Raw genomic sequence first — 14,475 nt, 5'->3', positions numbered from 1 at the left:
TAAAGAATATTGTCAGGCATGATCTCAACAACCTAGAGGAGCTTACCTGGCTTCTGCGTCTCTACAGAGGTCACATGGTCTATGTAGTTAGAACCAGTACTAATGTTATTGCTTGTGGATATGGCCCCTAGTAGTTTTAATGAGGATTATTTAATAGGTATACTAATTAGTGAATATACTGTGAGCTTACCTTTTTGAAAAAAATTCCTGGGAAGCTGTTGGGATATAACGCTGGTACGATTATCATGATATGGCAAAAATTGTGCAGGACCTCCACATGAGATCATAAGTAAACAGAGGATTTTAAAAAGTGACATTTAAGATATGAATTTTTCTCATGTGTTGTCTAATTTAGTCTTTATGATAAACCTATAAGGTAGGTATGATTATCCCCCTTTTACAGGAGAGGAAAAATTGAGAGAGGTTATTGCTTATTCATTCATTTATTCAACACATATTTATTAAATGCCTCCTCTAGGCCAGACACTGTTGTAGATATTAGGGAAAAAGCAGTGCGGGGGTGGGGTAGTGAGGGAACAGGATTCTTGAATCCGTAGAGTTGCATTCTTGGGAGTTATGGTGGCAGGAGATACTAGCATTAAACAAGTAACAAATGCATAAACTGATAACAAATGCATAAACTGATACTGTTAAGTTTATGAAGACAATACAAGGTAATGTGATAGACTGGCTTGGGGGCGGTGCACGTAAGAGGGGGGATCAAGGGGCACCTCTCTGAAAAGGTGACGTTTGAGTTGGAATCTAATTTGTCTAAGTGGAATAACTAAGACTTAGACTTAGGACTTTCCTAGTGCTAAATAATCTAATAATACTATTCCTTTTAGTAACTCTTGCTATGAACATTAAAATACAAAAAGGCTTATATTAATAACAGAAAAATCCAAGAAGTCTATAAGTACCTATATCCTGCCTCCTCTTGAGATTGTTAGGGTCAAATAAAAAATGAAAGGAATGTAAAATCTATGAAGAATTATGTACACTACAGCTTTCTTCTTATTGTGTACACTTGCAGTCTGGCATGGGTTGCATGCTGAGAGCAAAAAAAGAAAAGGAATGAAACACGTATGCAATTTCAGTTGAAGAAATGAGGAGTGTAGTGATGTAGCCATAAATAAAATGTGACCACATTTATTCTTTTTCTGCCCTCCAATGTCTTGAAGAAATGGCCTTCTGGAAATAAAGATTAAAGTCATCAATAATCCACTGTCATAAAAATGATGGTTAATATTTTGGTGTATTTTTTCCTAGAGTTGTTTTCTATGCATATCTAAATAAAACTAACTTCAGATTTGAGCATAGACTTTTTCTTTTTTACCTAACGTTTTATTATTAGTCTTTTCTCATGTTATTTAAATGTCATGAAACATAATTTGTTACGGCTCCAGAATAGTTCATCATACAGCGATACACTAATTAATGTTTTTGACCATTCCCCTATGTTGAACATATAACTTCGTTCAATCTTTTGGCATTTTAAATAATACTGAAATGATCCTTATACTTATTTCTATGTGTGTTTGCTTGCCTCACAATGTCCTTTGGATAGATTTCTAGAGTGAAAGCACTGTCAAAAATAGGAAATTTCATTCACAAAATTGCTGGGAAAAAGTTGCTGGGTAGTTTCAGGCTGTCTTGCAAAGCCACGTTTGACATCCTATTTCACCCTGCGCTACTCTGAGTAATCGACTTACAAGTGAAAGTCCTGACTTACAGATGAAAGTCCCTGTGGGAGCCAGTGGTCTAAACTTATCAAGTCTGATAGTTATTTGTCCAATATTCTGTTAATAAAACCTTTATTTTGACCAAAATTTGAGTCCATGTCCAATGATAATTGATAGTCACAGAATAATACTGAGACACTGCAAATTCTTAATCACCAAAAATGAAAAAATTCTGTTCAGTAGAGTTTTGTATTATGCATTTATAAAATTATATATTACTTATATGGAATTGTCTTTACAATTTTCTAACTCTTAAAAAAAACCGTTCCTTTATGTCTGTATGGTAGCTTTTGATTACTCATAATTATCAGTTGATCACAACAGAGTTTATTACATATTATTATGCAGTTTGTTCCTACTTAATTAAGTAGAATAGGAGTATTAGATGAGACATACCCTCATTCTGTGCTATTTTACTTTCCCCAAATAAGCTTTTCTCAATTTTATTTAAAACATTCTTTATTTATACTGAAGTCTGTCAGAATAGCCATGAAGCCTGTCAGATGGCCTTAAGGGATTAGCAAATTATAATTTAGCTGAAAAATGACAATTTTAGCAGGTTAGTGTTCCCCTCTGGAGGCTAAAAAATACGAGTCAGCTACCCTAAGAAGAGGGATGTTTATTTGAAACTTATCCAAACAATCTGAAACCCCTAGATGGAAATCTTGAAGAAAAGGGATTTTTCCACAGATTTCTAACTTTCCTCTTTCTCACTTTTTGATATTCAAGAAACAGAATCAAATAGCCCGTCTGGCTTTGTTTTCTGAGGTGGAAGGGAAAGGGAAAGAAAGAGACAGGGAAGCGCTATCAGAATTTGAATTTAGCTGAAACTTATATCCAAGAAAGAAAGGAAAGAATATTGTACCTTAAATGAGGTATATTTGGAATCATTTGTGATGTATAAGGAAATTTAAATTCATGAAATTGAACTTTAAACTACATAAACAATGCAATAAAAGCAAGCATAAATTACCCAGTGTTACCTTCACCCTTTATCCATTTGCATTAGGCAATGGTAAATGTATACTCTTTCACTCAATGAGCTTATCTCCAAGTGTAGCTGTAGGAGAAATGATTTCCTTTAAAATAGCCTATTTTATAGTCAAGATGTCTCTCAGAGTTCAAATTGAACAGAAGCTCAGTTCTTATTAAGGTGGGATATATCATGCAACGGAATAACAACTGAAGTGGGATTTGGAATAGTAGTTTTCTGCTTATTGACTTGGGACTTTAGGAAAGTCAAATCACATTTCTGGACCCATTATTTCCCTCTCTCTAAAATGATAGGAGTGGAATGATAATTTATCTTTTAGATCACTTCTATTACCTACCCCTTAAAAAAATGAAAGCCCTAAAATGATAGGTACCTGATGCATCTTTTTATCTATTTCATTGTTCTATTGTTCTGCTTTCTCTCTCCTTCCCCATATTTTTTTAATTTACAATTTCTTGTATGTTTGATTGCTCTATTAGAGGTATAAAAATATTACACTTGTGAGTCCTTTTGTCCCTATTAATTTCCAGTGTACTTGAGAGTAAAGATAGTCTTTTGTTTCTTTTGTGCCTTCACATAACGTCTAATTGTTTTTCTGTGCACAGAGGAGTTCCCAGCTCTTTTGAAACTGACCAAAGTCTTTACAAACTCCCCATGGAACATTGTAAATAGAATAAACAGATGCATATGTTAGATTGTTGAATCTCCATTGTTTTGTTTGTATGTGTGTGAGCTCCTGAGGCTATATATCCAGATTCTAAATCTCAGAATCAGGGTCCTTATCCTCTGCTTCTTAGAGTTTTTCCATCAAGCTCAACAAACCACCCCTTTCAGATTTCCATCGTGAGCTGGGAGAAGTAACCATAGTTAAAAAGAAAAAAAAAAGATGTAAATATGATCTCACTGGGCACTTAGGGCCGACAGCATCAAGAACTGTTTTCCTTAAAGAAAGCTGTCCCTCGGGTCCCCGAAGAAGGACAGAGCTGTGATTAACCACACTTGCCACTAGAGGTCATTGCTGACCATTCACAGAGATAGTGAAGCCAATGCGATGGCCTCAGGACTCTTACTCAAGTTCAGTTAGAAGAGTATCTGAAGTTTCTTTGTGCCATTGGTTGAGATTAAATGGTGGATCCGTTATGAATTGTGTATTATGTGAAGGCCTTATTAGATATAATTTGAACTTGGCTGATGATTATATTCTAGAATATTATTTAGGATTACTTCTCATTCCTGGATACAAATCAACTGTTTTAGAAACTTTAACAAATTCCTGCTTTGTGGGATATCTCAGTATGCTCTAGGTTTCCCTACTTTCTCCTTTTTAAGAGTGTTGTAATAAGTATCAATCTAGAAGTAAATGTAGGGTATATGTAGAGGGCAGGGTGATGGTATTTGAGGTTCTTTGATAAGGTTCTTGTATTCCCACACAACTTGAAATTCTTCTCCACTTTTCCAACATGGAGGCTTGTCATTCTATCATTAGGCATTAGTCCTTTTGAACCAAACCACTTTCCTACAGCTTCCCCTACTATAAATTTTTGTTATTTGTATGTCATATGACAGGAACTCTACCTTGATCTTGAGTTTCAGGAATTCACTTGTCAAGTATTACCTGAAAGAGGTAATGCTAGGACATGGTTTCTAGCTTATATTTACTTGACAGAGGTTATTTGGCTTTTTGATTGTATCTCTATGACTATTTATCTATGATGAGCTTTTGTTATAAAAGAAGGAAGAACTAACCTACTATAAATAAGTATTTCTTGTGTATATTATTGCATTTAATACTCATAGCAACTCCTGAAGTAGGGATTGATTTTTGTCTCCATTTTACAGATGAGGAGATTGAACTTCAGAGTTGAAATAAATTGCTCAAGCCCACACAGCTTATAAGAGAAAGGGCCAGGATTTGAACCCAGGTTTTCTTTTCTCCAAAGCCCATCTGTTTTCCTAAGTATCAAATTGCCTAATGTGGTATACATAATAAAATTACTGTCCGCCACTCCCTATCCCTCCGATTTCTCTATTCCATGCTGGTCACCACTGCATCAAGTATCTTCAGGAGTTGATGATTTCTAATATTTACTATTCTAGCGTGCTATTCTAATGAGAACATGTCCTGACCCCAGTACATTTGTTAACATAGTTTTATGTCAATTACAGAAGGTCTCTCCTTGAGTCAAGGTATTTGATCATTGTAGTGCCTCTCCAAGTCTCCTTATAGTTCTTGAAACTCTAAAAGCCAAAGGGCTCTAGTAGACAGCTTGGACTGCCATAATAAAATACAATACAGTATATATATGGACATATATACACTACCAAATGTAAAATAGATAGCTAGTGGGAAGCAGTGGCATAGCACAGGGAGATCAGCTCAGTGCTTTGTGACCAGCTAGAAGGGTGGGATAGAGAGGGTGGAAGGGAGGGAGACACAAGAGGGAAGAGATATGGGGATATATGTATATGTATAACTGATTCACTTTGTTATAAAGCAGAAACTAACACACCATTGTAAAGCAATTATACTCCAATAAAAATGTTAAAAAATATACAATACACTAGATAGTTAAACAATAGGAGTTTTATTTCTCACAGTCCTGAAGACTGGGAACCAATTTGGTTCCCTGGTGAGGGCTCTCTTCCTGACTTTCAGATGGCCACCTTCTACCTGTGACCTTACGTGGTGGAGCTAGACGAAACAACCTCTCTGGTGTCTCTTTTTATAAGGACACCAATAGCGTTATGAGGGCCTCATTCTTATGAACTCATCTAAGCCTAATTACTTTCCAAAGGTCCCATCTCTGCATATCATCACACTGGGGGTTAGGACTTTACCATATGAATTTTTGGGGGGGATACAATTCAGTCTATAGCAACCCTGAATATTAAATGCCAACTATTTTTCCTATCCAAAGTATAAGGAGGGAAATTTTGGAAGGGAAAATGTCGGGCAAGCATTTTACTTTTGTTTTCATACTCGGTGATTTGGTGAAAATGATAGCCCACCACTATTTGGTGGAAATAGTAGTGATGTAGTAATTCTACTCCAATAGTAACTGAGCTTCTTGACTGAGTTTCTTGAGAACTGTGCTGTTCATTTATATATGACTGACAGCGGCATGTTAATTGGCACATGCGTTTTGAATGAAAAAGGGATCCCCTAAGGAGCAGTACCTCCAACCTGCCTTTCTGGTGTGGTTTAGAGCTGTGAGGATTATGCCTAGGCTTCTTGGAGTGCTCAATTTTCCATGTTTTAAAAAATGGAAACCAAGTTTATTGAGGTATGTTTTGCATATAGTAAAATTCACCTTCTTCAATGTATAGTTTGATGGGTTTACATAGTATAATGTAATTATACTATGTAAATGTAATATAATGTGAGTATACCTTAGTATATACTCTATCACTACCATAGGAAAAATTAGAGTATTTTCATCATCCCCAAAAGGTCCCTTGGGCCCTTTTGTAGTCAGTCCCTTTCTTCCGTAACTAGCCCCCAACAACACTAATCTAATTCCTGAATATAGTTTGGCCTTTTCCAGAATGTCATAAACACAGAGCTACGTAGTGTTTGCCTTTGGGATCTGACTTCTTTCTTGAGATTCCTCCATATTTTTGCGTGTATCAGTGATTTACTTATTCTACCAAGTAATATTCCATTACATGGATACACCACAGTTTGCTTATTCATTCACCAGTTAATATTTGAGTTCTTTCCACTTTTGACTATTTTGAATAAAGTGGTTATATATCTTTTATGGACTGACTTGTGTGTCCCACCCCCAAATTCATATGTTGTAGCCCTAACTCCACACAATGTGACTGTACTTGGAGATAGGGCTTGTGAGGAGGTGATAAAGATTAAATGAGTTCATATAGGTGGTGTCCTTTTATGAAGGAGAGAGTTCTCTCTCTCTGTCTCTCTCTGTCTCTCCCCCACTGAGCACACCAAAAGAAGAGGTCACGTGAGTACACAACAAAATGACGGCCGCCAAGCCAAGAGAAGAGGTCTCGGAATGAAATCTACTTTGTCAGAACCTTAATCTTGGACATCCCAGCCTCAAGACCTGTGAGAAATAAATTTCTGTTGTTTAAGCCATCCAGTCTATGGTATTTTATTATGGCAGCCTGGGCAGACTAATACAATATCTGTGCACGGGTTTCTGTGTGAATATGTGTTTTTATGTCTCTTGTGTAAACACTTAGGAGTGAGATTTTGGGTTCATATAGTCAGTTAAGTATATTTAACTTTGTAAGAAACTGCCAGTCAGTTTTCCAGAGTGGCTCCACCATTTTGCATTTCCATCAACAGCATGTGAGAATTTCACTTGCTCCACATAGAAGCCAATACTTGGTACGGTTAGTCTTTTGAACTCAGCCATCCTAGAGAGTAGTGATATCCAATTGTGGTTATAATTTGCATTTACCTAATAAATACTAATACTGAGCATCTTTTTATAGTTATTTGCCATCTTTTCTTTGGTGAGATATCTGTTGAAATATTCTGCTCATTTTTAAAAGTTGGATTATTTTATTACTGAGCTGTAATAGTTCTGTGTATTCTAGATACAAGCTCTTTATCAAATATTTGTTTTGCAGATATTTTCTCCCAGCTTGAATCTTCCCTTTTCTTTTTCTTGACAGTATGTTTTGAAGCACAGAAGTTTTAAATTTTAATAAATTCCAAAATCAGTTTTTTCTTTTGTGTTTACTTCTATTTGTGTCCTAAGGAATCTTCACCTAATCCAAGTTCACAAAGATTTTTTTTCTTTCGTGATTGACTTAGAAATTTTATAGTTTTAGGTTTTACATTAGGTCTGTTAATATATCTAAGGTTAATTTTTGTGTAGGGTACTATGTAAGGTCAACACTCACTTTTTAAAATGTTAATCTCTTCTTAATTTTTAAGGAGTGAAGTGTAGAACTAGGACTGTCCCTTTCTTGCCACATGGTGAATCAAGATTATTTTGATCATAGACTTGATGGAATTTAATTGAATATTGACTTGGAAAAGTATTTCCTCTCCAGTTATTTTTTTATATCTATAACTATATCTATACTTACATCTATGTCTTTTCTAAACCCTAGACAATCTTCACACTTCACCATTTAGGAATAAAACCTCAAACAAAAAAAGAAAAAGGCAGCTATAACAAGAAGGTTGAGAAGGAATTTCATTCCAGTGTACTTTAATTCATTCCAGAATCACTGAGATTCAGAACATGCTGTGCTATGGGTGAAAAGCCTTTCTAATAATCAAATGTAAGGTGCCAATGAATGTGTCTCAGTTGGAGTCCCTTGGATTTAAGTGCTTTCAGTAGGAGAGCATAAAAAATGACTTTCAGTAGGGTGCCTGATAAGTTGTTAGAATCTGTAATACATGCTGAGATTACTTCAATACATGCTGTAAAAATAAACTATTAAATAGAAGACAATTTGACAGAGGAAAAAAACTTTTTCAATAGTTACCACGACATTGAGGAGGTTTTTTGTTTGTTTGTTTTTTTATTGTGAGTTAAGTACTTAGAGACAGGAAACAAAGGGTAGGAATAAATAAGCACTTCTCTAAGTGGAGAATGATAGTGGGGACATTCTCTAGCAATTGCTTTTTTTACTTTGGTTTATTATTATTAACATTTTAGCAAATTGTCTGATAATAAAATCTCTACTGAAGTTAATATCAATATAAGAGATGTTAGGCTCATGGAAATAAACTTACAGATAAATTCTCAATTATGTGAATGTAAAAACCCTGACAGATGAGGTTTAATGTATGTACAGGTAAGATGTCTATTTAGAGGGAAAAAGTGTAGAACTGATGGCTTCACGGTATTGGTTATAACCTAGGAAAGCAACCTAGAAATGATTGTAGTCTGCTCCCCAAGGCACCAACCCAGTGGCCTGCCTCATGAAGAAAATTGGAAACAAATCAGAAAGCGTCATCTTACAATTGTCTAAGAACTGGAATACTATAAATTCTCCAGGTCACCACTCCTCAGACAAAATAGAGCTGAATGAGTCCCAGAGAACAATAAGTAAAATGATCAAGGGGTTTCTATATGAATATCGATTCAAGAAATTCGGATAGTTTAGGCTAGAAACATGAAAGCAAAGAGGGAATACGATCAAAGCCTTGAAGTTGTCAGGTCTACTGCTAGGTAGAACACAGGCTTGTTCACAAAATCACAGAATACAGAACTAAAAACCCCTGGTGCTTGACATACTGTATGTAATATAGCTTTTTAAACTATTACTTTATAGATAAAGCAGTACATTTAGTGAGTGCAATTTCTTTAATGGTGAGTTAGGTCCGAACAAATGAGTAGTTTCTGGGAGTATGATTATTGTTGTTGGTAGAGCCACAGAGCAAAGAACGTTTAAGTAATACTTCTGACCTTTAAGAAATTAAATGTATTACTTTTCCCCAGTAAGACCGTAATGTGTATTCATTATAGAACTTCAAAAATATGGATTAAAAAGTAAGTACCCAGGCTTCCCTGGTGGCGCAGTGGTTGAGAGTCCGCCTGCCGATGCAGGGGACGCGGGTTCGTGCCCCCGTCTGGGAGGATCCCACGTGCCGCGGAGCGGCTGGGCCCGTGAGCCATGGCCGCTGAGCCTGCGCGTCCGGAGCCTGTGCTCCGCAGCGGTAGAGGCCGCAACAGTGAGGGGCCCGCGTACCGGGAAAAAAAAAAAAGTACCCACACTCTCACTGAGAAATACAAAGAAAATGTAACACTTTAATCTATTTCTCCCATGTATTTCTTTTGTATCTCTGTTCATACTTATGTACAATTTTTTATGGAATATTATAAAAATAATTTCCTATTATTTTAATATGATATTTTTGTGCCCATAACCTTAATTTCATGGACATACTATAACTCACATAATCATTCCTCTATTTCTCAGCATCTGGGGTCTTGCCAAACCAAACTGAACTTTTCTAGAGTGACATTTAGACAGTGATGATTATTCAAAAATAATCCCTTAAAGAGATGTCAGAAGCAGATCAGGAGAGTGGAGAATTAGAGGACATTAGGTTTTTGCAAGGTGCCTTAAAAATCTATATTATGTCAATTATTAACTATAGACTAAATATGCCAAAGAGATTTGTAACATGATTTTTAATTTTATTTGCATGCTACTGGGATTAATAAAATAGAAACTCATTTTAAAGTGACATGGAATGCCGAGTAGCTTTCTCTTATGCATTGTGTCAAAAGTGCAATCACTAACATGAGAGGAGTTCATAATATTTTTAATTAAAAAGAGATTTTCATGCTTATAAAGATTAAGTAAAATTGCTCCGTAGTTATCTTTTGAGTGTGAATACCAGAGCTAGTGATACTTCTACTAATAATTTCTTTGAAAGCTGTCAGTATGATTGCTTCAGTATGGTTTGAGACAATTATTTTCTCTTAACGTACATTATTTGAAGAAGGTAAAAGAAGGAAGATAAACAATTTTACCAATCCAGCGAATGCTTTTCTTTGGAGAAATATGAAGATGAATAACACAGTATCTTTCCTCAATATAATTATTATATAACTAGGGAATCAAAATATACAGAAAAACATAAGTAAGATTTCTATAATAAACGTAACAGAAAGAGAAAAGAGAAACTGGAAAACTTCATGGAGGAAGTGGGATTTAAGTTGCATGTTGAAGGATGGGTACAACTCATGCAGGTCAATAGAAAGATTGTAAGTCTTCTTTTGGGAGAGTAGGTAACGAAACGCACGGTGGCAGTAATGCCATGACATAACTAGGGGTATTAAAAAATTACTTTGGCTGGACTGGGGAAATTAATTCTGGGAGGTAGTAGAAAATGGAGATGGAAATAGAGATGGAAGATGGATGAAAGATTTTAGACTTTATCCCCATGTATAATGGGGCCCTTTGAAGAGTTACTTAATAGTAAGATGATAAATATGATATTTGTAGATGACTAAATCTAGTAGTGATGTGTAATGGATTGGAGTGAAGAGAGACTGAACACAAGAATACCAGAAACAGTACAGAGAGATGAGGAACTAGGGAGACAAGGTCATTACACATGTGGATGAATGTATTTCCCAACAAGACTAGGTCCACCCAGGAACCCCATTCTATTATGGGTGTGATTTGCCTTATCTACCTTTTTTGAACACCAGTAAAGTCACTGGGATTTCTCACAGCATTATAGTCTCAGGGTAGTCAAACTTCTTTTATGGTGTCTGTCTTCTCCCAGTGTGAGTTTTCTAAGAAAACCAGGCAGAATCTGCAAGTTTCCTATGATCCAGCCTGAAAAGTCATGAAGCATCATTTCTGCCGTATGCATTTAGTCAAAAGTGAGTCACAGGGCTAGCCAAGATTCAAAGGGCGGGGGGTACTTCACTGGAGCATGGATACTGAAATTCAGCCAGAGACTCGTCACCAGTTCCTTGATGAGGGTCCAGTCCCTCCCTGTTCCCTGGGCATGATTCTGTACCAGTCAGTGATCAATAAGGGAAGTGGAACCACTGTGAGTTGTTATAGGACTAAGGGATTATGGGGAATAGACATTATGCAGTTGTGGCAGCTGGTGAATAAATTTCTGTAAGGCTGCTGCCCCTCTGTCTGGTGGTGGTCTGAAGTTGTGGTCAGCTGTTAGAAAGAAAAGCTGGACCCAAAGCAAAGGATGAAAAAATAGAATGTGAGAGGACATACTGGACCCATGAGGACAAACTTCTGTCTCTCATTTTCTCCAACCTTGACAATGCAGGTCCTTTATAGAAGTAGTGAGAGACGGCCTCTGAGAAGCAGAAAGAGAGCCAGTAGGAGCTGGTGGAGCTATAGGCGCAGTTGCTGCCCCTTCCCAGCAAGCCGAGCCAGCAGATTAGTGATGGAGTTCACAACCTCCAGGGATACCTGGTACCCACACTGAGCTTCCCATTTGCAGCTTCACTTCAGCCTTTCAAATCTCACACAAACTTCTCTTTTGGCCGTGTCTACACCAGAAACGTACAGGGAAGGGATTCTGGGAAACATAGTTCTAGCTTAGTTATGTTAACATTAGTACAAACCTCCATAAAGTTCTTCTTTCCTCCAATAATATAAAACACTTCCTGTGGCTGCTGTGAATGTCTCTGCATTGCACGGGTGGGGTGGACTTTTGAGATGTAATTGGCTTTTGGCAACAAAAAAATGCTTTCTTTGGAGATAATTACCTAAGAGCGGATCTCTTCTTTGTTTAGATATTTAATGATCTTTGACTGTTTCCTTTTTCTTGCAGCAACTGAGATGACACATTTTGCGTAAAGTGCCTCATCAGGTAATTGATCTATTTCTACTTTTATGTAAGTTTGTATGGAAGGTATTTTTAAAGAATATTACTGTGGTTAGAGCTACACTGAGTGTCTGGCTTAGAATGTTCTGTTATGAGGAGACAATTTGAGTACTGTTTTACCGATCAAGACCTAGCTGCAAGGGTCTTTTAATTCCTAGTACTGTTATAACAACTCTCTCTAAGCAAGAAAAAGTAGGTGAATCAATAATGCTTAGACCCTCCCTCCTATAAGCAGATCTGAGTAGGAAATGAGCCAATGAGAAGTAAGCTCAGCATTTAAAAAAAATATTCATTTATTTATTTGTTTATTTATTTAGGCTGCGCTGGGTCTTAGTTGCCACGTGTGGGCTTCTTAGTTGCAGCATGCATGTGGGATCCAGTTCGATTGAAACCGGGCACCCTATTTATACACAGATTCCCAGAAAATCCTAGCTGCTTTAATATACACACATACGTTAAATAACAAGCAAAAACTAGCAAGTAGCTTCGCTGTTAGAAGCAAAAAACGCAATAATTCTTTCATTTGGACATCAGTAAGTAGCCTTGCCAGGGCGAGGCCTCAAAAAATTGCTATGAAACTCAAAGTTGTTCCTCTCCATGGAAGTCTTTAGTAGAAGGTGAAAGATTTATTCAATCTGAAGAGAATTTGATATAACAGGAGGAGATGGAGCAGAGAGGAACAGGCCCTGACAGGTGTGCAAAGGGCATGTGCCTTGGTTTCAAGGCAGAGTGGATGCAGTGGGTATACCATGACCCTTTGATTTGAATGTTAACGATGCAGAAATCCGACCTGACCTCTGAATTTTCACTAGACCAGAGCCTTGGCATCAGGGCTATCAAATCATGGTTCCTAAAGTGTCTTCTTCATGGTATCTGCTGTAGGAGAAGACAGCTGGGACAAAGGTTGAGAAAGTGGGGGGAGAACAATAGTGTCACTTTTTATTTTGTCTGCAGAACCCATTTCACTTTTTTAAAGTATCTGCTGTTGAATGCTCACTGCTCTGCCCTCCTGCATGGTTGGGAGGACTCAGATAAGCTTTTCCCCATCCTTAATTTCTCTAGGTAGCTCAGAGGTATGTGGAACAAGATTGCACTGAGAGCCCTTATTACTGAGTTTTGATCTGTTACTCTGAGAGGACCTTACGGATTTCAATTGTTACTGTGAGAGAATGTTCTGGATTCAATTGTCACTCTAAGAGAACATTCCAGATTTGAACACTGGAAGCTTTCTTCAAAACGGTGTTGATTTTCATTATGATGTCATCATTCTTTCATTAAGAAAAACATAGAATAATGAGAAAACGTGGCATAATAGACAACACACAGGAAATTGAGTCTTGGATCCTAATAGCTTTATGACTTTTACTGATTCTGGGGCTTGGTTTCCTTATTTGTAAAGCCGGTTGCACTAATTATCGCTGGGGAAGTAGATTCGGTGAGAAGGTGAAAATTATCTAAAAGAAGTATGGTCCAAAAATGTGGTTTATTCCTTCCAAGCGTACTTGTGTTTTACCTCTATCTGGTGCTCTGCTGGTTGAGAATCATCATGGTCTGAAAAAGAATTGCTTTCCTCTTCAACACTCCGCAGCTTCCCATCTTCATTCATCTCTTAAACCTAACACTATCAATATGTGTATCACTGCCCCTTATCTCCACTTACCTGATTGTACTTGTGGGGAAGAAGAAAACTGAATGGCAAAAATAAAATTATAAAGTCATGTGGAGAATTGTAATGTTGGTGATATTCTAAAATTCTAGGGACGATTATATCCTTTTTTAGTCTTCTCTTTAAAACATTTCCAAACTCACTTCCAATGTAAAAAAATAATCAGGGAATATACATTGAGTGGATATATAAATGGCTTATAAAAGTTACCACAGGTGAAAATCATCCTTTCTAAATGCAACGTAACCATCCTTCCTAAAGGCAATTAAAGTTATTTTACTTTTTTGTGATTTCAGGAGTATTCAAATTATCCTTTATATATCATATTCTTTTTTTTTCCTTTGGGGCCTAGAATCTTTAAAAGATAAAACTTAGGAAGATTATTTTAATGAACGTAGAGCCAAGGCTGTGCATTTCACGAAGCGTCTTTGCACCGTGAATAAACCCAATTCTTTCTGGATCTTTATGGATTTTGTGAGCAGGGAACACTGTTGTTTAAAGTTTGGAAAGGTTAACGAGGGGAAGGAAAGTGAGGTTATTCAATTAATTATTATTTCCTGTCCCTCATCTTTAAATATTTAGTGATTACAAAGAAAACTCAGTCCTAAATAGAAAAAAAAATCAATCCATACTAAAATAACCTTTCTATTGGTTTTTGATATGACATAGTGACACATGGATAATTACTTAGAAAGAGCAAAGTAATTTTCAGCTCTTTTATGTCGGCTTCTCTATAACCAAAACACCCAATTTTTTGCTCAGT

The 14,475-nt window shown here is 36.6% G+C and overlaps 1 non-coding gene across 1 annotated transcript; it reads right to left on the bottom strand.

Annotated features, from left to right (window-relative positions):
• Positions 1–12,585: 12,585 nt before the first annotated feature.
• LOC113619308 (U5 spliceosomal RNA) lies at positions 12,586–12,701 on the bottom strand. Its single transcript, XR_003432341.1, has one exon. It is a non-coding gene; the product is annotated as a U5 spliceosomal RNA (small nuclear RNA).
• Positions 12,702–14,475: the final 1,774 nt, after the last annotated feature.

This window comes from Aethalodelphis obliquidens, unplaced genomic scaffold, assembly GCF_003676395.1.
Source record: "Aethalodelphis obliquidens isolate GAN/ISIS:26980383/991018 unplaced genomic scaffold, ASM367639v1 scaffold6, whole genome shotgun sequence".
Classification (NCBI taxonomy): domain Eukaryota; kingdom Metazoa; phylum Chordata; class Mammalia; order Artiodactyla; family Delphinidae; genus Aethalodelphis; species Aethalodelphis obliquidens.
Note: the sequence above shows the minus strand (reverse complement) of the source record. Positions and strands in the feature narration are given on the sequence as shown.